This window comes from Tenrec ecaudatus, chromosome 9 (genome assembly GCF_050624435.1).
Source record: "Tenrec ecaudatus isolate mTenEca1 chromosome 9, mTenEca1.hap1, whole genome shotgun sequence".
NCBI classification, from domain to species: Eukaryota; Metazoa; Chordata; class Mammalia; order Afrosoricida; family Tenrecidae; genus Tenrec; species Tenrec ecaudatus.
The window spans coordinates 67,714,821-67,736,056 of record NC_134538.1 but is presented as its reverse complement, the minus strand read 5'-3'; the positions used below and the strand labels follow the sequence as shown (position 1 = coordinate 67,736,056).

Below are 21,236 nucleotides of genomic sequence, written 5' to 3'. Positions count from 1 at the left end.
TAGCAACTGAAAAACAAGTGTATTAAAAGCATTTAGTGATACGATTTGGTTTTAATCACTGAGAAACCTTATGCAAATTCCAAAGGAACATGGGATTCTGCTAATCATATTTTTGTTTCCAATAGTTGGTGGTGGCTCATAGCAAGGAAAAAATGAAAGTGTTGTTATGTGCTGCAAACATAACAGGGAGATGTACTCCACCCTGATGACTCTTGCTGAGAGTCAGGGTGGAACTGGGTGGACAAGACGGTGAGATAAAGATAACACCCAGTTGCTATATTTGTGCATCTATAGGAGGGGGTGTTCCAAGTTTTGTTTTGTTTTTTATCAGATATAGAGGCAAATTAGAAGTTCTGGTTACAACCCTAAAAAAACATTTAAAAAAATCCAAGGGAACATTATAGAGTAATTATAAGAGCCATATAAAACTGTGTAAGATATGGCAGGGGCCAGACCAAACCCAGGGATACATATGGTGGACAACTAAAAAGGAGGGCAGGGGGAAAAGAAATAAAAAGACATGGGTAGTAGGGAGAACAGGGCACTAACCCACCCAAGGGGAGGGTATTGTTTATATCTCCAAAGGGAAAAAGGGACCAGACTTCAACTTGGTGCTTCAAGATGTGAATGCAACATACCAGCATGAAGAAGGGAGCCAATAGAGAGGTCTGAGCTGCTGGCCCCAATCTCAAATACGTGGACAACCCCCTAACCCCCTGCCGCCCCCCTCCCCGCCACAGAAGAATTCTTGTCAGAGGACAGCACTGATGCTAGAGCTCAGGGAGAGGGACATGTCTGATCAGAGCACACAGGAGAAGATGAAGGGAGAGGATGAGAGAGTGGAACACAACCTGGCCCACCAAGCCCTGAGGACGATATCCCTGCTCAGAGCAGCCAAAGCACAGAGAGGACCATAGGACCGGCCCCACTATGAGACACGACATCCCTCGCTGGCGCATAGCGCTGCAGGGGACAACAGTAGAAACAGTGCGGGAATTGTGCCCAATCTGACCCCACCACACTGAGGCAAAATACTAAGGGTATGCAACACAACAGCAAGGGGAACAGAGCAATGAAGACTCCAGGGAATACAAAAAATAGACTGTGAGGCCAGGGCATGGCACCCCCTCAGACTCAACCAGAAAACACTCCTAAAGGTCAACAAACATACCTTGAACTATTTACAGGCTTTTCTCTCTTTTTTTGTCGTTGATTTTTTGTTGTTTTGTTTGGCTGTCTTGTTTTTGTGCATATGATGATCCCTGCAGGTGTATCTAGATAAGATATGTGGGATAAACTATCTGGAGGGGGCAGGGCGGACATGGGAGAGGAAGAGGCAGGGGAAAGGAAGTGGACAAGAGAATAAATGACCCAGGGACAAGAGAATAAGTGATCCAAAACTGATGGTGAGGAGGGTGTAGGAGGCCTTCTAGGGCATGATCAAGGGCAATGTAACCAAGAGGAATTATTGAAACCCAAATGAAGGCTGAATATGATAGTGGGACAAGAGGAAAGTAAAAGGAAATAGAGGAAGAACTAGGAGGCAAAGAACATTTATAGAGGTCTAAATACAGGCATGTACACATGTAACTATATATATAGGTGTGTATATATATATAATGATAGGGAAATAGATTGATATACATATATTTATAGGTTTTGTATTAAGGTAGCAGATGGACACTGGGCCTCTACTCAAGTACTCCCTCAATGCAAGAACACTTTGTTCTATTAAACTGGCATTCCATAATGCTCACCTTCCTGACATAATTACTGAAAACAAAGCGAGTGCATAAGCAAATGTGGTGAAGAAAGCTGATGGTGCCTGGCTATCAAAAGATATAGTGTCTGGGGTCTTAAAGGCTTGAAGATAAACAAGCAGCCATCTAGCTGAGAAGCAACAGAGCCCACATGGACGAAGCACACCAGCTTGTGTGATCATGAGATGTCGATAGGATCAAGTATCAGGCATCAAAGAACAAAAAAATCGTATCATTGAAAATGAGGGGCAGTACAGAGTGGAGACCCAAAGCCCATCTGTAGACAATTGGACATCCCCTTACAGAAAAGTCACAAGGAAGAGACAAGCCAGTCAGGGTGGAGTGTAGCAATAATGAAACATACAACTTTCCTCTAATTCTTTAATGCTTCTCCCCCCCCTGCCCGCCCCCTCACTGTCATGATCCCAATTCTACCTTAAAAATCCGGCTAGACCAGAGGATGTACACTGGAACAGATCAGAGTTGAAAACACAGGAAATCCAAGACAGAGAAACCCCTCAGGACCAAAAATAAGAGTAGAGATACCAAGAGGGGAAGAGGAAGTTGGATTAAAAGGGGGAACCAATCACAATGATCTACATATAACCCCCTCCCTTGGGGACAGACAACTGAAAAGTGGGTGAAGAGAGACATCAGACAGTGTAAGACATAAAAAAAATAGTAATTTATAAATTATCAGGGGTTCTTGAGAGATGGAGGGTGGGGGAGGGAGGTGAAAAATGAGGAACTGATACCAAGGGTTCAAGTAGAAAGAAAATGTTTTGAGAATGGTGATGGCAACAAATGTACAAATATGCATGACACAATGGATGTATGTATGGATTGTGATGAGTTGTATGAGTCCCCAATAAAATTATTTCTAAAAAGACTGTGTAACAAATACAATCTAAAAATCATCAACATGTGTGGTTAGTAGAATATAATCCTTTGGTAATGTGTATATAATTTCACAGAAATATACTTTCTTCTTTTTGAATGTTTTTTAAATTTGAATCTTTTTTTTAATTTGAGTCTTTCAGGATGGAAAAATGATACACTTTCAGTCTTTTCTGAATATTTGGCTTTTGTTAATGCCAGGACGAATTGCTTTCAGGGTTTTGACTTTTGTTAACAATTATGTGACATCAGAGTTCTTTACATCCTGTTATTGTATGAAAGCATTAAGCATTCCCAACATCATGTCTTCACTGCTGCTTTGATACCATCTCACTGCCACCGGTCAATTCTGACACATAGCCACCTTAAAGGAGGACAGGGTAGAACTGTCCCTGTGAATCTGTATGGGAGTAGAAAGTCTCATCCTTTTCTGGAGTGACTGGTGGTTTCCCATTTACTGATCTTGAGGTTAGCCTAACAAGTAACCCACTGTGTGACTAGGGCTCTTTGATGTCATCTACCAATCCAAATAATATCTATCCAATGCCAACATTTTAAACAATTGAAGTACTAACTGGTGGTGTCATGGGTGACATTTTAAAAAATAAATCATTTTATTGGTGGCTCTTACAGCTCATAAAATGCCCATACTCATACATCAATTGTTTCAAGCATATTTGCACATATGTTGCCATCATCATTTTCAAAACATTTTCATTCTACTTGAGCCCTTGGTATTAACTCCTCTTTTTTTCCCTCCCTCCCTCACCTTTCCACCCTCATGAACCCTAGATAAATTACAAATTATTATTATTAGTTTCATGCCTTACACCGACCACTGTGTCCTTTCACTGCCATGGATTATTTGTTGGACTGTAAGGCAGATTAGGCTGTTTGTGGCCTTTCTGAGTCATCTCCTTTGTACACTTGTGATAGGTGGTTAAGCCTCACCCTTACTATTCCATCAATGTGCGTATATCTGAATCCTGGAATTTGTGAGTATGCTACATTACATTTTGTTGTTGTTGTTGTTGTTGTTGTTGGGTGCCATTGAGTAGGTTCTGACTCAGAGTGACCCTGTGTACAACAAAAAAAAACACTACCTGGCCCTACATTATCTTAACAATTGTTCCTATATTTGAGCCCATGGTTTCAACCACTCGTGGAGGATCTCTCTCTTTTGGGCTGACCCTTGACTTTGCTTTGCATGATGTTTTTCTCCAGGGACTGGTTCCTCCAGATCACATATATAAAGTATAAAATATGAAGTCTCACCATCTTTGTTTCTAAGGAGCATTCTGGTTGTCGAAAATCGATTTGTTAGTTCTCCTGGCAGTCCCTGACGTATTTAAGATTCTTCACCAGCACCATCATTCAAAGGCATCAAGTCTAATTCCGTCTTCCTTATTCATTGCCCAGGTCTCACAAGCAAATAAAAAACATCAGTCTTTCCTTCATTTATTGTGATACTGCTTATTGGTACAGTTGTAAGGATTATGTTTCTGTTGAGGTGTAATCCATATCAAAGTCACATAATCTGTGGGCTCCACGAGTAAGTGCTTCAAGTCAAGAACCACTTGCCTTTAGCAAGCAAGGTTGTGTTATTTACATATTGAGGTTGTTAATGAATCTTCCTCCTATCCTGATGCCTCATTCTTCTTCATATCAGTTTCTCAGACTATTTGTGTAGCAAACACACTGAATAAGTATGCTGAAAGGATATATGCTGACACACACTTTTCCTGATTTAAAACCAGAATATTCTGTTACTTTGTTTGAAAATCTGCCTGTTGGGCTGTGTATAGGTTCCACATGAACGCAATTATGTGTTTTGAAATTCCAATCTTTTGCCATCTTATTCATAATTTATGATTTGCCCAGCTGAATGTCTTTCCATAAGTAATGAAATATCTTTCTGGTGGTCTGTTTTCAGCGAATCTGGCTTGAATTTCTGCCAGTTCCTTTTCAATGTACTTCTGTAACTGTTTTTGAGGGATCTTGAGCAAAATTTTACTTGTGTGTGATAGCAATTATATTGCTCAATAATTTCCACATTCTATTGGGTCAACTTTCTTTGGAATAGTAACAAATGTATAGAAAAGTGGAATGAGGGTTGCAGATTGAATTAACATTGTTAATTAGATGACTTTAAGATGGGAGTTTATCTTGAATTTTCCAGGTGTTCCCAATGGAATCGCAAGTGTCCTTAGAAGTTGGAGACAGAAATGGAAAGAGGGAACTAGAGAGACAGCAATGTGAGAGGGGCTCAGCCCAACATTGCAGGCTTTGAAGATGGAGGAAGGAGGTTACAAGCCAAGCAATGTAGCAAGCTCAAGAAACTGAAAAAGGAAAGGAAATATATTTATGGGATACAAAATGATTTCTCCCAAGTTGTCTCCCCCAAATATATGCCAAACTCAAGATGCTGCTTACTTCACATGGTAAATGACTGTACACTAGGAGGTCAACAAAAGTAGGTCAGAGGTTATTCTCCTTAAGGGTATCAGCCATCTGGAGCAACCAGACTGTATATTCTGACTCACCCTAAGTAGAGCCCACTCTCTTCTGATAGTTCCCTTGAAGGAGAGCCCAAAGGCAAAGTCGGAACCACTCAAGGATGACTAAGGTTAGGCTACTACAGTGAGTCTAGGGTCCGCCCATCTTGCCACATATGTACCCCTGTTCCCTCCCTTTACTATTGCGTGTACACCCCTAGGTCATCCCCCTCCTATTGCTTGTATTTCCTATGTTACAACCCTTTCCTATAAGTACAACCCTTTCCTATAAGGTAGGTCGTTATCTGTAATCAGGCAGCTTGAATTCCCCCAAAGATATTTAAGCTGTGGTTAGAAATAAAACCTCATGAGAGCTCTCTCCTGCTCTCTCATCTCCCACCTCCACGTGGACACCAAGAGGAGCTGAGGTGAGTCATGCTATGTTACTCTCTCTCCCCTATCTCTCGTATTCTCTATGACTTTACTATAATCTTTAAATATCTTAACCACACGATTGCACCTACCCAACCTGTGATTAGTTGTGGGGGGCTAGTTACCCCCACATGGATTCTCCTGAAGAGTCTCCTATAAAGAATGATCCTAGCAACACCTTAACCCCAAGGAGATTCATAGAAGCAAGGGTATGCGTGAAATGCCACTTGACTATAGTTATAAAATCTTTCAATAGCCAGCAATTACTTAAATGCCTATGAAATATTTAGTTCAGTCTCCTAGAGAAGTTAAAAATTGTGTGCGTGTTGCATACGTGTGTGTGTGTGTGTGTGTGTGTGGAGAAGCCCTAGTTTTGTCTACCTAGGGAATATATAAAAGGTACCTGTGTTGAGCAAGTAATCACAGGAAAAAGAAGAACTAAGAACGGGGGGAGTGGGGAAGGAGGGGGAAAATGAGGAGCTGATATTAAGGGCTCAAGTAGAAAGCAAATAGTTTGAGAATGACGATGGCAACAAATGTACAAATGTGCTTGACACAATGGATGTATGTATGGATTGTGATAAGAATTGTACGAACCCCCAATAAAATTATTTTTTTTAAAGATGGACTAAAAGGAGGAGAAATTTTTAGAATAGAGAAAAAGAGAAAGCCAGAAAAGAAAGGAGGAAGAAAGTGTCAACAAGAAGAGTGCTTAGGAAACTAAGTGAGCAAGGTCCTGTTAAGCACCCAGTGTTACAGCGTTAATGATGAGTGGTACTGCAGCAGTTAATTACTTAATATGGCCCTTCTAAACATAGCCATCCAGTCTGTGATGTATCATAAACCCTAGACTCTAAACCTGTGGTTACAGTTCTATTTTGAAGTGAGTTATCTGTAATGCTAATGAGGCGGGATTAAAGTGGGCTCTATCAGAGTCCCTGTCTTACTAGACTCAAGTCACCATCCTTACTTTCTTGGGGGGTGTGGTCTGCAGATTTGCTGTCATGTTTGATATCTTCGATAATTTTTTTTAAAAAGACTTCATGTTTAAGCTATTCCCTTAGTAAGCAAACCATCAGCTGTCAGATGGGGTCACAGGATAGGCTGACACTAGGTCTGACCTACTATGCACAGATGTGATCGGTATGTCTATTTAACCTTTTGACAACAGAATGCAAAAAAACTGCACCTTCATCAAAACTCAGGACATGGGTAAGAGGCCATCTTTGTGATGCCTGCTCCCCCTTTCTCTACTAAGTATGTGCAGAACACTACTGCTGAGTCAATTAGACCTAGGGTGAGGTTGTACGCCCCCTGGGCCAGCACTCAAGGAACCCTCTCCGTGATGTGAATCCCATTGCTATTATTGTATATACTCGAGTATGAGCCAACCCGAATTATCAGCCGAGGCACCTAATTTTACCACAAAAACTGCACTAAGAATGTGCTGAAATCCAAGACAAAAAAAATTCATAGCATTGTGAATGAGTGGGGAGTGCAGAGTGGAGACCCAGGACCCATCTGTGGGTAATTGGACATCCCTTGGCCGAAGGGCTGCGGGTAGGAGATGAGCCAGTCAGGGTGCAGTGTAGCAATGATGATATATACAATTTTCATATATATATATATATATATATATATATATATATATATATCATATATAGACAATTTCCTCTCTCTCTCTCTCTCTCTCTCTATATATATATATATATATATATACGATGATATATATAATTTCCCACCCCCCCCCACTATCGCAATTCTACCTTACAAATCCTGCTAGACCAGAGCATGTACACTGGCACAGATAGGAACTGGAAACACAGGGAATCCAGGACAGATAAACCCCTCAGGACCAGTGCTAAAAGTGGTGATACCGGAAGGGTGGAGGAAGGGGAGGGAGAAAGAGGGAACAGATGACTAAGTCTACATATAACCTCCTCCCTGGGGGACGGACAGTAGAGAAGTGGGTGAGGGGAGACGTCAGATGGTGTAAGATATGAAAAATAATAGTAATGTATAAATTACCAAGGGTTCATGGGGGAGGGGAGAGCAGGGAGGGAAGGAACAAAGGAGGAGCCGATGCCAAGGCCTCAAGGAGAAAGCAAATGTTTTGTGAATGATGACAGAAACATATGTACAAATGGGCTTGACACAATTGTTATATGTATGGATTGTGATAAGAGTTGTATTAGCCCCTAATAAAATGCTTAAAAAGGAAAAAAAAGATATAACCATTAAAGCTACCAGTAAAAACAAAATAATAATGTGCTGAAAAACTTGACTTATCCACAATTCTCTACGGTACTTTGCTTGGCTAATAAATTGAGACATTCATTCATGCTCAGTCATTTTGTGTCTCTAGCTGCACTGAGTAACTTGGGCAAAATCCATGCTCTTGTTCTGGATCTTGTCTCTGGCTCACCGACATCTGACCTTTGGTTCTTGAAGCTTGAGCCAGCAGCCTAACCTGATTTACCAGCTTCCACAGCCTGGTGAATTAACAAGCATTTTGGTGAGTGAGGAAAATCCTCCAGACATATGTCTAAATTATGGATTTGGGATTTGCCAGCCTCCAAAGGCACATGAGCCATTTCCTTTGTGTGCGGTGAGATGCTGCAGTGAATTGTGGAAGCCTGGGAAGTGTGGAGAGATGTGGTGGTTGATATCAGAGATGATGAAGTGGTACAGCATTTTGGAAATGCTGGATATTCAGGATATCTTTAACTCCACATAAAAGGATCAACCCTCCTGATGATCCTTCTAAAATAAATTATTCTTATAGTTACTGTGATTTCTTCTCAATTGAAAATATGTTTACTATAATTATTGCGCAGAATTAAGTTCTATATTTTCTGGAGTTTCATTCCATATTTTAGAATTTGAATAATTATGTTCTAGTTCTCAATATCTACTGATAAAGAGTCTATGAAATCATCACAAAGGAAACAGATTTGGAGAGCAAATAAATATTCTTAACAGGTCTTTCATTTATTAAATAAAAGACTTGGCATTGTAACTGCAGGAATTATTAAGTAATCATTTATGCACTCAATACGCTACTTATTACTTAATTGTCAGAAATACTGAGCTATGATTAATTTCATACCACAGTAAAACTTTATTTATAAGCCTAATAATTCAGATTAAAATACTTTCAATCAGTGTAGAACACACTAGTATAGAGAGTAGTCCAACATGTCAGAAATCCTTCAGAAAGCTGACTTTCATCTTTTCTACTCCTCTCTCCCTTTTTATAAATGCGTATTGTTTAAGAAAACAATAAAGAGATGAAAGCTATGCCAAAGACTTAGAGAAAAAAGCCTCTGGCCAGAAAGCAGGAGGACTAATGACCACAGGAAGAAAGGCTCTGAAAGGAGATCTGATAGATAATACAATGAAACTTCTAGAAAGTATTTTCATTATCTAGTTAGCAGATACATAAGTAAAAAAAAAAACACCAATAACTTAAAGATGACCAAATCTTTTAAAAAGAAATGCAATCACATTTTTCTACTTGGTTCTACAGTAAGTAATATTTGCCTGGTGTGTTAGGCTGGGTAGACTAAGAAAAAGAAACAAATTCATATTCATATAAACTCATATGTGTATAAGAAAGAGCTTTATATACAAGACCAATTGAATATTGAGAAAACATCCCAGTCCAGTCCAGATCAAGTCCATAGTCCAATTATTAGCCCATATGTCCGATACCAATCTATAAAGTTCTCTTCAGACTTATGAAACACATGCAATGACACTGAATGCAGGAAGATCACAGGCCAGTAGGTAGAAGAAAGTCTTGTGAATCCAGTGGTGGTGTACACATCTCAGTGCTGACAGGGGGTCTCATGTGGCTTCTCCAGCTCTGAGGCTCTGTATGCCATCTGCCTGTCTCCATGTGGCTTGTCAACAAGAATGTCTCCCAGTGACTGAGCAGAACGAGTGTCTCCCACCTCCAACAAGGAATAGCAGAGTTCCCAGAATCCTCAGGAAAGGCTATGCCCACACAGGGGCCTCATTGGCTATGACCTGATTGACAGGCTAGACTCCACCCCTTCACTCTTAATCCTTTCAAATTGACAACAGATTATGTAACCATGATACATGGTCATAACAATATAAATGAAGTCAACAGGTGGTACAAATAGTTAACATGGTCTGAGGCTAGCCCAAAATAAAGGTATACATCCACTAGAAGCACATGAGAAGAAAGACCTGATGATTTACTTGCAAAAAATCAGTCACTGAAAACCTATGTCTCATAGTTCAACTCTGACACAAATAAGGCAGCCATGGGTCAGAATAGACTCAAAAGCAATTGGGCTTTTAAAGATGTTAACACTGATCAGTGCTTTATAAAACACCAACAACAATGATGTTAACAAATTAAGAGGATGAGGAACGTTTAGGGGTGAGGGGGCAACGAGGGGGCTTTCTACTCTTGTAAACAGTCACGGTCCACAGGGGCTGTTCTACTCGATCCTATTGTGTTGCTATGACTCGGTATCAACTTGGCCGTGAGGTTGGGTTTGGGTTTGGTGGAGGGAGTCGTGATGCATGGTAAAGACAGGTAGGTATCAATGGCCATATGGAGTTAATCATTCTATAATGGAAGACAGTGAAGCTAATCTATAGAAAGAATCAAACACAATGTGCAAAAAAAGAGTCCTGGTTCCAATTTTCAAAGAGGATCAGACACACTTCTGAATTTCCAACTGCTTTTCCAATAGTTTTTGTTTTGTTCTATTTTCCCCAAATCATTCCCTTTTTCTTAAGCTAGTTGGAGCTGGCTGTTACGTGCAACCCAAAGAGAGAGCTTATTCTATCACTGGGCTACACACAAATGTTTCTGTTTCCTTTTCCTTTGGGCACATGGCTAGATTACCTATTTTAAATAGGCATGACTAAGTGATTTTTTCCATCAATGAATTTTGAATAGAAGTATGTTGCTTGAAGAACCAGGTTGAAACCCAGAGGCAGTGAATAACAGAGCGTCCCTATGAACCAGCACAGGGGACATGTAGTATAAGAAAGGAATACATTTCAAAATGTTATGATTTAGATAACCTACCTTACCTTGAACAATACCAGGGCCACTTACATTCAAAAGATTTCCCCATGACTCACTCATTTAAAAAATTGATACTAAGCCAATATGGAGAAGGACAGTATCTAAAACAGAGAGCATTCCTGTCCTCCCTAGTGAGTAAGAAAAACAAATAAGTAATTACAATGTCATGTGATATAGACCAAGAAAAGTACTGGACACAAGGGGAGCGTGTGCTTATGTCACCTACAGTGGTCAGGAGAGGCTTCCTGCATGAAGTAGTTTCTCAGTTGTGATGGGGAAAATGAGTAGGTGTTACTGGAACAGAGGAAGTAGATGGGGTGGAGGGCATTCTGTGCAGGTAGGAGAAATAGCAGGAATAAGAAGACAGATAGAGGCAGTCTTAGTTTTACACTCCCCACTCCACTTCTTCTAGTTTGAGTTAAGATGGTCGCATATATTCTGATTAAGAAAAACGTGAAGCTATTGTACAAAGTGATCTTAATTGCCAGCCAGCTGCTTGGCTTCAGAGCAACACCACATCTCTGTAGCAGTATCTGTGCAGTTACTTGAGTATTTTCTCCATTGGAACCTCGTATTAATTTAACAATGACAAGCACTACTGTTAAACAGTATAACTGAGATAAAGACCAAAAAATAAAAAGTAGGTTAACCTACAATCATGAGCCTTTAGTCTAAATTGAAAGTCTGTGGAACAGACCATGTGTTTAAAAGTAAGTTCAGGTTAAACCTGAAGAAAACTAAAACAAGTCCACAAGAGCAAAAATACACCTTTGAGTCTATCCCACATGGATCTTGGGAACACCACAAGCCCAGAATTGTTGCATTAAACAAGCTGTGGGAGGACATCAAGAAGACCACTCCTGAAAGCAAGAGGTTCTTAAAAAGACAGGACAGAAAGAAAAGATCAAAGTGGGTGTCAGAAGAGACGCTGAAACTTGCTCTTCATCAAAGAGTAGCTCAGGCAAATGGAAGAAATAATGAAGTCAAAGAGCTGAACAGAAAATTTCAAAAGGCAGCTTGAGAAGCCAAAGTAAAATATTACAATAAAATGTGAAAGACCTATAGTTAGAAAACCAAAAAGGAAAATCATGCTCAGAATATCTTAAACTGAAAGAACTCTAGAAAAAATAATTCAAGCCTCAAGCTGTAACATTGAAGGATTATATTGGCAAAATATTGAATGATGTAGAAAGCATCAAAAGAAAATGGACCCCAAACCTATCTGCAGGGCATCTGGTCAGACTGAGCCACTAGCAGATCCATTCTCGTCACAGGCAAGAGTCTCGGACAGCCTTGCTGTCACATAGAGACCAAGAATTCAATGCTTGGCCAGATGACCCGACCTGAGCTGGTTCCGTGTGCAAGTGTCTCTTACTTGTTCCGTGACCGAAACTTCTCCCCTGGCTTTTGAAATGTTGATGAAGGTCTTTTCTTTCTTATTATTTGTATTTTTGGTCTTTATATAATTATTATTATTTTACCCATACCACCTTATTTCAAGTTTGGTTTTACTGTATCTGTTGGATTTCACAGTTTGTGACCCACAAGAGGAGTGTGGGTGCATAGTGATGTAGTGATAATAACGGATACAGGGGGTGCTAGGGGATGCAGGGGTGGGCGAGGGTGATAGGGAGGAAAAGGGGATTTCAGGAGTGGGAAAGAAGATGGGAGTGGGTACGGAGCACTAGAACTGACTGTGATTACACAGCTCATTTTAAAGGCGGTTGAACCAAAGGGGGGCGATGTTCTAAAATTGATATGGTAACAATTGTACAATTCTCCTTGATATGATTGAACTATTGAAGCGTATTCTATAAACTGCAAAAACAGTAAAAACAGTACTCTAAAACTGTAATAAAAAAAAAGAATATGGAGGGAATACAGTCACAGTGCCAAAAAGAACACGTCAGCACTCTACCATTTCAGGAGATAGCGCAGGAGCACAAACCAATAGTATTGAGTGAAGAAGTTCAAGCTGCACTGGAAGTATGAGCTATAAACAAGGCTCCAGAAATCGGTGGCATATCAATGAAATGTTTCCACAAGCTGCTGAAGAACTAGAAGTACACACTTGCCTCTGTCAGGAAATTTGGGAGACAGCTACTTGGCCAATTGACTAGAAGAAATCCATATTTGTACCCAGTCCAAAGAAAAGTGATCCAGTAGACGGCTCAAATTATAGAACAATATCATTGATATCACATGCAAGTAACTTTGTGATGGAGATCACCCAACAGTAGTGGCAGTATATTGACAGGGGTTCAGAAGAGGACTTGAAACAAGAGATATCATTGCTGATGCCAGATGGATCTTAACTGAAAGCACAGAACACTAGAAAGACATTTACTTCTGTTTTATTGATTATGCCAAGATATTTGACTGTGTGGATCATAACAAACTATGGACAGCCTCAGTGATGGCATTTAAATAATTTAACAACCCTAACAACACTGCCCTAATGACCATATAAAAAAGATAGGGGATGGACAGCAGAGAAGAAGGCAGGGGGAGATATCGGACAGTGGAACATATGACAAAATAATAATTTATGAATTATGAAGGGTTCATGAGGTAGGGGGAAGTTGGGAGGGAGGGGAAAATGAGCAGCTGATATTAAGGCACAAGTGAAAGGCAAATGTTTTGAGAATGATGACGGCAACAAATGTACATATGCGCTTGACACAATGGATGGATGTATGAATAATAAGAATTGTACGAGCCCTCAATAAAATGATTTAACAAAAAAGATATACTGACAGGTAGTTTATGATTTCATATTGTTAATACTTAAATAAGGAAAATAAACGAGGTCACAAAACTAGATTATAAAAGCTTTAAAATATTAATTAAAAAACTGACAAAAGAATAAAACTGTCACTTAAGATATTTCCATATTGCTTCTTGCAATATTCTTTTGCTTGTATCCAAGCATCAGCAGCAGTGTGATTTATCCTTAATCAACTTCCCACTGTAGGTGTAGGATCCCATTCTTTTAGAAGTAGGCCAATTAGAAGTAGTCACTATGTTTGATATATTAGAAACAGGTGACTTCTCTTCTCTGAACATATTATGTTCATCATTGGAAAACCCCTTTCCACTTCTGCTAAACTTACCGCAATTGTTCTGCCAATATTTGTAGCTTTTTGAACACTTTCATGAATTGCGTAATGTACTCATCATATCTCGTGGGAATTTGGGGCATAACACAAAGCTGAAATGAATGACAGGGTGTCACTATCTAGTTGTGTGGCATCTTTTTCTCTTTACGTTATATGTTTGTTTACTGAACTAACAAACACCAGGGAATAAAATTGTAGTATTTCATTAAAAGTATAATGAGTAATATGAATGAATAAATAAATATTACGAGCATAATTACATCTAGCTTTGTTCATACCTGTGGACAGAATTAACATTATTACAGGTGCTTAGAAAATGCTGTTGTATAGATGACCATTTTAAAAGAGGAAGGGATGTGAATCTGTGATTTCCACATTGAGTGGTTACCCAGCCACCCATCTTTGGGAGAACCCTGATCACAATGCTATTTTAACAGCTAGTTTTCAGGACCCAATAAACAATTAACTATTGGTTCCGCTGAAACTGTGCTAACCAGCTGAATTCCACCACTGGACAGCCTTGTTAAGACGGGGATTTCCAGAACACTTCAAAGTGCTCATGTGGAACGTGTACATGGATCAAGAGGCAGTTGTGAGAACACAAGGGAATACTGCATGGTTTAAAATCAGAAAGGACATGCATTGGGTTGTATCGTTACCATTCTTCTTTTTAAAATCATTTTATTGGGGGCTCATATAATTCTTAACACAATCCATACATACACCATTGTGTCAAGCACATTTGTACATTTGTTGACATCATCATTCTCAAAACATTTGCTTTCTACTTGAGCCCTTGATAATAGCTCATTCTCCCCCTCCCTCCCTGCTCCCTCCTCCCTCGTGAACCCTTGATAATTTATAAATTATTTTTTCATCTTACACTGTCCGACGTCTCCCTTCACCCACTTTTCTGTTGTATATCTCCCAGGGAGGAGGTTATATGTAGATCCTTGTAATAGGTTCCCCCTTTCTATCCCACCTTCCCTCCACCCTCCCGGTATCGCCACTCTCATCACTGGTCCTGAAGGGATCATCTGTCCTGGATTCCATGTGTTTCCAGTTCCTATCTGTACCAATGTACATCCTCTGGTCTAGCCAGATTTATAAGGTAGAATTGGGATCATGATCGTGATGGTGGTGGGGAGGGGCGGAAGTATTTAAGAACTAGAGGAAAGTTGTATGCTTCATCGTTGCTACATTGCACCCCGACTGGCTCATCTCCTCCCTACAACCCTTCTGCAAGGGGATGTCAAGTTGCCTACAGATGGGCTTTGGGTTTGCACTCCACACTCCCCCTCATTCACAATGATATGATTTTTTGTTCCTTGATGCCTGATACACGATTCCTTTGACACCTCATGGTCACACAGGCTGGTGTGCTTCTTCCAGGAGGGCTTTGTTGCTTCTGAGCTAGATCACCGCTTGTTTATCTTCAAGCCTTGAAGACCCTAGATGCTATATCTTTTGATAGCCAGGCACCATCAGCTTTCTTCACCACATTTGCTTATGCACACATTTGTCTTCAGTGATCATATCGGGAAGGTGGGCACCCACTGATATGATTTTTTATTCTTTGATGTCTGATATCTGGTCCCTTCTACACCTCAATCTTCACAATTCTTAATTGATCTTATGCTGAGCCAATCAGAGAAGCTGTAATATATGAAGAAAAATGTGGTATCAGGGTCAGAGGAAGAATTATTAACAACTGGAGATATGCAGATGACACAACCTTGTTTACTGAAAGTGAGGAAGATTTAGAGACCTTGCTGATTAAATCAAGGCTTGCCTCCTACGCATGTGAAAGTTGGACATTGAGTAAGGAAGAGAGAAAAAGAATCAATGTATTTGAAGTTTAGTGCTGGCGAAGCACATTGAAAGTACCCATGACTGCCAAAAGGACAAACAAATCTGTCTTGGAAGAAGTACTTCTTTGTGCTTCTTGTCACGAGAGACCAGACCCCGGTGAAGGGCATCATGTTTGGTAAAGTATAGAGGCATCAAAAAAGAGGAAGATCCTTGAACAAGATGGATTGATACAATGGCAGCATCGATGGGCTCAAACATAAGAACAATTGGGAAGACAGCATTGGACCAGGCACTGTTCATACTATTGTCCATGGATAGATAAGGTCACTATGTGTTGAAACTGACTCAACAGTATCTAACCACAACATAAAATAACACCCGTGAAAAATATACTTCTTAGAACAATCCACTCTATGAGCCAAATAGACATTATTTGCCCAAACGCCAAGATGAGAAGGCAAAGAGGAGCAGGAAAACCGGAAGCATGGAAATGGAGAAGATGGGGTGGGAGGGGAGAGAGTATGGATACATTGCAGGTGGATATAGAGGGGGTAGTAACCAAAATCAGGGAGCAATTTGTATATGAATCATTGAATAGGAAGTTAATTTGCTGGGTAAACATTCATCTAAACATAATAAAATGTTCAGTACAAAAAGAGTTTGAGTCTTAGTTTGTTACTTGAGTAATGTAGCAAATCTTTTGACTTACTTCTCTAAACACTACTTATCTCAGAAGGTCACTAGGGAAACTTAATGACACAAATGTGTCAAAGGTATAAATAATGCTCACAATTCTACTGCTGACTTGTATTTTGAGTTGTTTTTATACAAAGTGCACAATTTGCTATTAAGCAACTGCTCTTTTACCTGGCCCTAATACACCTTTGACCTTTTGTTTTGTTTAAGTTACTATAGGTAAAGTTAATGTATGCTCGTATATTTTTAAATGTTAGTTGGTATATAATAGGCATGTACCTAAATATAATATGTACATTGTATAACCAAGAGTTTATATATGCATGGAACCAAAATCAAATCTGCTGCTGGTGAGTCAGTTCCAACTGAGGGTGGGGTGGCCCCATGTGTTGCTGAGGAAAACTGTGCTTCATAGAATCGTGGAACTAAGCTTCATAGGGTTGTCTTGGCTGACAGCTTTATGGAAGCAGTCAGTCAAACACAAATCACTTGCATATACATACTCTTTCAGGAAAAAATGTAATGAAGTCACCAAAGGAATGATAAAAATTTCATTTGCTTCATAAACACGCACTGAACAAATCTCAGAGGGTTATGTATTTCTGATTAAACACCAGTGTTCCCGTGATATTATTCACAGGAAAACATGTAGCTGCATATAAATTCAGTATGTATCTATAGGGATATGAGTAATGAAAAAATCATAACTGCCTTTTCCCTCTCTACAAAGAATATATTAGCATAGGGTGAGGTCTGGGTCCTGTTTCATTCTTCTGCAGATGGAGAGCCACTTTTTCCAGCACCATTTGTTGAAGAGAGTGTCCCTTTCCTATTTAGTGATTTTTGTAGGGGGGGGGTCCTTTGTCAAAAATCAGTTACTGCTAGGTGGAAGCTTTTATCTGAGTTTTCTATCTTGTTCCATTGGTCTGTGCATCTATCACTGTACCAGTACTATACCTCACCCCATGGGCAAAATAGAACTCAAATTAGCGACTGAGATGTAAACCGCAGTGATATAAGGATCATCAGTGAGAAAATTGGGACAAATTTAAGGGCCTTTTTGCAGGGCATACACAGACTACCAAATATAATAGAGGACACACACAGTGGAAGAAAAATCACATGACTGGGCTCGATTAAAAATAAAACACATGCATACCCATACACTTTATCAAAATATTAAAGTGAGACCCCATGTACTTGGAAAAACCTTTAGCAATGACACAAAGGACAAGAGACTAATTACTAAAAACTAAAGAATTCCAAAACACCTCAATAAGAAAAAAAATCTGATTAAAAGATGGGCAATAGCATGCATAGACAATGCACAGGGAGGCCACTGAAATGGCTAAGAAACATATGAGGAAATGCTCACGATCACTAGCCATCTGGGAGATACAAATCAAAACAACAGTGTAGCAATATCATCTTACACCCATAATGAAAGAACCATTTAAAAAACAAATAATAATAACCCAGCATCACAATGCTAGAGAAGGTGAGGAAAGATTGGAGCTTTTAGGCACTGCTGGTGGGTTTATAAATATGTCCAACTTATTATAGAAAGCTATACATTTATTGTAGCACAGTTTACAATAGCAAGAAGCTAGAAACAGTCCAAACGCTCATCAGTAAAATGGACAAAGACACTCTGGTATATACACACAATGGAATACTCAGTATCCCTAAAAGCCAGCAATGAAACCATGAAATACCTCATGACATAGAGGGACCTGGAAACCATTATGCTGAGTGAAGTTAGTCAATCACAAACAGACAAATACTGTAATGAATCCACTACAATAACTGTAACCATTAAGACAAAGACAGACTTCTGCTCTCATGCCATGTAATATAGTTTGTGCCCAGGAGCCTTCTAGAACTCCCTTTATATTAACACCTTAAAAACCACTTTGACAGAGGTGCTCTTACCTTAGCTAGGCTCAGTATCTCAAGATGGGAGAAAAGGGAGACCATTCCATTGCTGCCATTCAACATTGCACTAAGGTCACCCCAAATCAATAGACATTCTACAAACCTTACTGGCAGTTCAGATCAGGATGGAGGTGGTGATGAGTGCACATCTCCGAGAAGGCAATTGCACTTGTTGGTGGGTAAACCTAGATGAGCAGCCTTCCATTGGGAGAAAAAAAAAAAGCTTAAACATCCTTACGTAAAACCCAAGGAGAGAATACACCTGGATTATGTTCCTAATTGGACACTTTTTCCCCCTAACCACCTCATCTATCACTTTTTAAAAAAATCACTTTATTGGGGGCTTGTACAACTCCTATCAACAATCCATACATACATCGTGTCAACCACATCTGTACATTTTTTGCCTAATTGGACACTTTTGACCTAGCTTCTATTCAGCCTTCAGTGACCCAAGCTATGCACTATAAACTAAGGACTTCAGATTCTCATCCTTCATACCAGAAAATTCAATGTGAAACTCCCACTAAATGAGTTGGGCTTTAATTCAAACACACTTACAGCAGATTTAAGGAGCCAGCATACTTCCTTGGACCCAAGGCTGAAATGCAGAAGATTGCATTCCATAATCCCAAGGGTATGGAACTGGTGGCTGTTGAACTTTGGTTTGGGTCTCTTGCTTTGAGTGTGCCCCAATGAATGGTGGTCTGAGACTACCACATATTTACTAGTTTCAGGCTGCTTTCTTATGCCATGTATTATCCTGGTAGGCAAGTTCTGCTTTTGTGAATGTTATTGAAAGTTTTGCCCTATCACAAACCCCAATTGTTTGTGTAAATAGTGTCCAATCATTTAAGAGCTCATGTGTTTTGGTTGAAACCCACCTTACACTTGAACAATTTCCTTTTCTCAACGATGTTTTAAATTCTACACTATTGACTAAATTATAGGCATTATCAATAGAATTACCTTATATTCCAGGGAAATGATTTATGTTTGATACCATAAAATGATAATGGAGTCTCTAAAGTGAACCACGGACATATATAAACCATAGATACAAGTGGATTTGGGGGCACATACTTAATCCTAGCTCTAAGAACAGTAAGTTCTTGTGACATGGCACTATTGCACACTTGCCCTCATTGAAGATGTGAATGGTATAGCAAAGTGTGGTGAAGAAACCAGATGGTCCCTGGCTATGACAAAGAATTGCTTCTGGAGTCTTAAAGATTTGACTTAAAATAAGCAGTCATCTAAGTGAGGTGTCAACTAAGTCCTCATACTAGCCTGCATCATCCAAGGATTGTAAATAATAAAATCTGAGGAGGGAATGCTATTAGAATTTAACCTCTGAATACTTGGTTTGCAGAAGGCTATGGATGACACCAGAAGCCCAAAATCCATTTGCAAGGTTCCCACATGGATTAAGCCTCCGGTGACTCCCCTCTCATCACAGTTGAGGGGTGAGAATAGCCATGCTATCAGACAGAAAGCATTGCAAAGTCAATTAAGGCACATGTAGTTCCGTGAAAATGTAATGCCTTATATTTTGTTCTTCCTTTTGACCCATTTTAGGAAGATGAGACTTTTTACTACAGTAAAAAGTTACGGTATCAGAAACTCAGAGAGGACTACTTCTGTCTTGTCCTACAGGTTGCTATGAGTCAGTATTAATTCTTTAGCAGTGAATATTTTTTGTTTGCTGACGCATTTTAGTTGTTTTTAATATTTCTATTTCCTTTTCAATTGAGGTTTTGTTGTTTTGTCATTGTTTTTTTTGTTTGCTTACATCCTGTTGGTGTTTTGTATTATTTTCTGTATACGCATTCCATAGAAATAGTAACTGGATTAATAATTACTTAAAGGCAAAGTAGGGGAGGCTGGGGGAAAATGGAGAGCTAACAATAAGTCTCAGAAAAAAATGTTCCAAATTTAATTGTGGTGATGATTGCACAATTCTTCTTAATATTTAATTATATGTGAATTATATGCCAATAAGACTATTTTAAAGTATATATTATCTATAACTATATATAAACTTACTTTACTTAAACTTTTCCTCTTTTCCTAGCAAACTATATTTGTTATTATACAAAGCATTATAAAAATAATAGCAATTAAACCCATGAGTCAAAAAGATATCTAAGCATATTTTTTTCATTTCTAAAGTTTGTTGTTGATTTTAAATTTAAAGCAAAGTCCAGCTTGAACCATAAAATCCAGTTTTTGAGCCACAAGTTAAAGATTTTTAATATACTTCTAAAATGACTGTATACTCAATAGTGAAACAGAATAACATAACCTAAATGCGAAGTTTTCCTTCCAGTAAAGTTTATATATTTTCTTAGTATGAATTACATTTTTAAAAAAAATCACTGTTTAACAGAACTGCACAAAACCAGAAAGCCATTTTTAAAATGACTTGTCCAAACTTATCGTTATGATGTTTGGATAAAGAAGTAAGGTCTTCACCGAAAATTTTGGGAGCTCTCCCTTTTTAATCAAGAAGCAATTTATGTTGTTTTTTTGCTGGAAAGTCTTTTTATAATCAATCCTACTAAATTATTGGTATATAGAAAATCTGCATTGTAATATTTTGTGAGTCCCTGATCAAGTTGATTTTTCCACTCTCACACTGTATAAACTGACTAGTCCTAGAAGGCAAAGAACTTCCTTATTGCTCTAACCTTATTTCAAAGCAAAATCCTTCATTCCTCTGAGGTGTCTGGGCAGCAAATTTAGAAATGTTTATGAGTTCTTCTGGATACTGCTGCTAATTATTAATATGTGCTTACAATGATGCCCTTTCATCCAAGTACCTCAAAGAGCTTTTAAAATATTAATTTATTTCTGATAATACCTCTGAGGTTCATGCCAGTAGAAAGTTATTATTATCTCTATTTTACAGAGGGAGAATCTAGGGCATAGAGAGGTTGTGACTTTGCTAGGGTCATATAGCAATTAAGTAACAAAAAGAGACTGCAAGTTAATCCTTCTCATTTCTAGTTCAGGA

At 39.1% G+C, this 21,236-nt stretch overlaps 1 long non-coding RNA gene across 1 annotated transcript in view; it reads right to left on the bottom strand.

The window, feature by feature from the left end:
• LOC142456862 (uncharacterized) overlaps positions 1–21,236 on the bottom strand; it is a 31,243-nt gene that overhangs the window by 7,275 nt on the left and 2,732 nt on the right. The window contains exon 2 of the long non-coding RNA XR_012786110.1: positions 18,324–18,418. This is a non-coding gene — a long non-coding RNA (uncharacterized LOC142456862). The remainder of the gene's footprint in view (positions 1–18,323; positions 18,419–21,236) is intronic.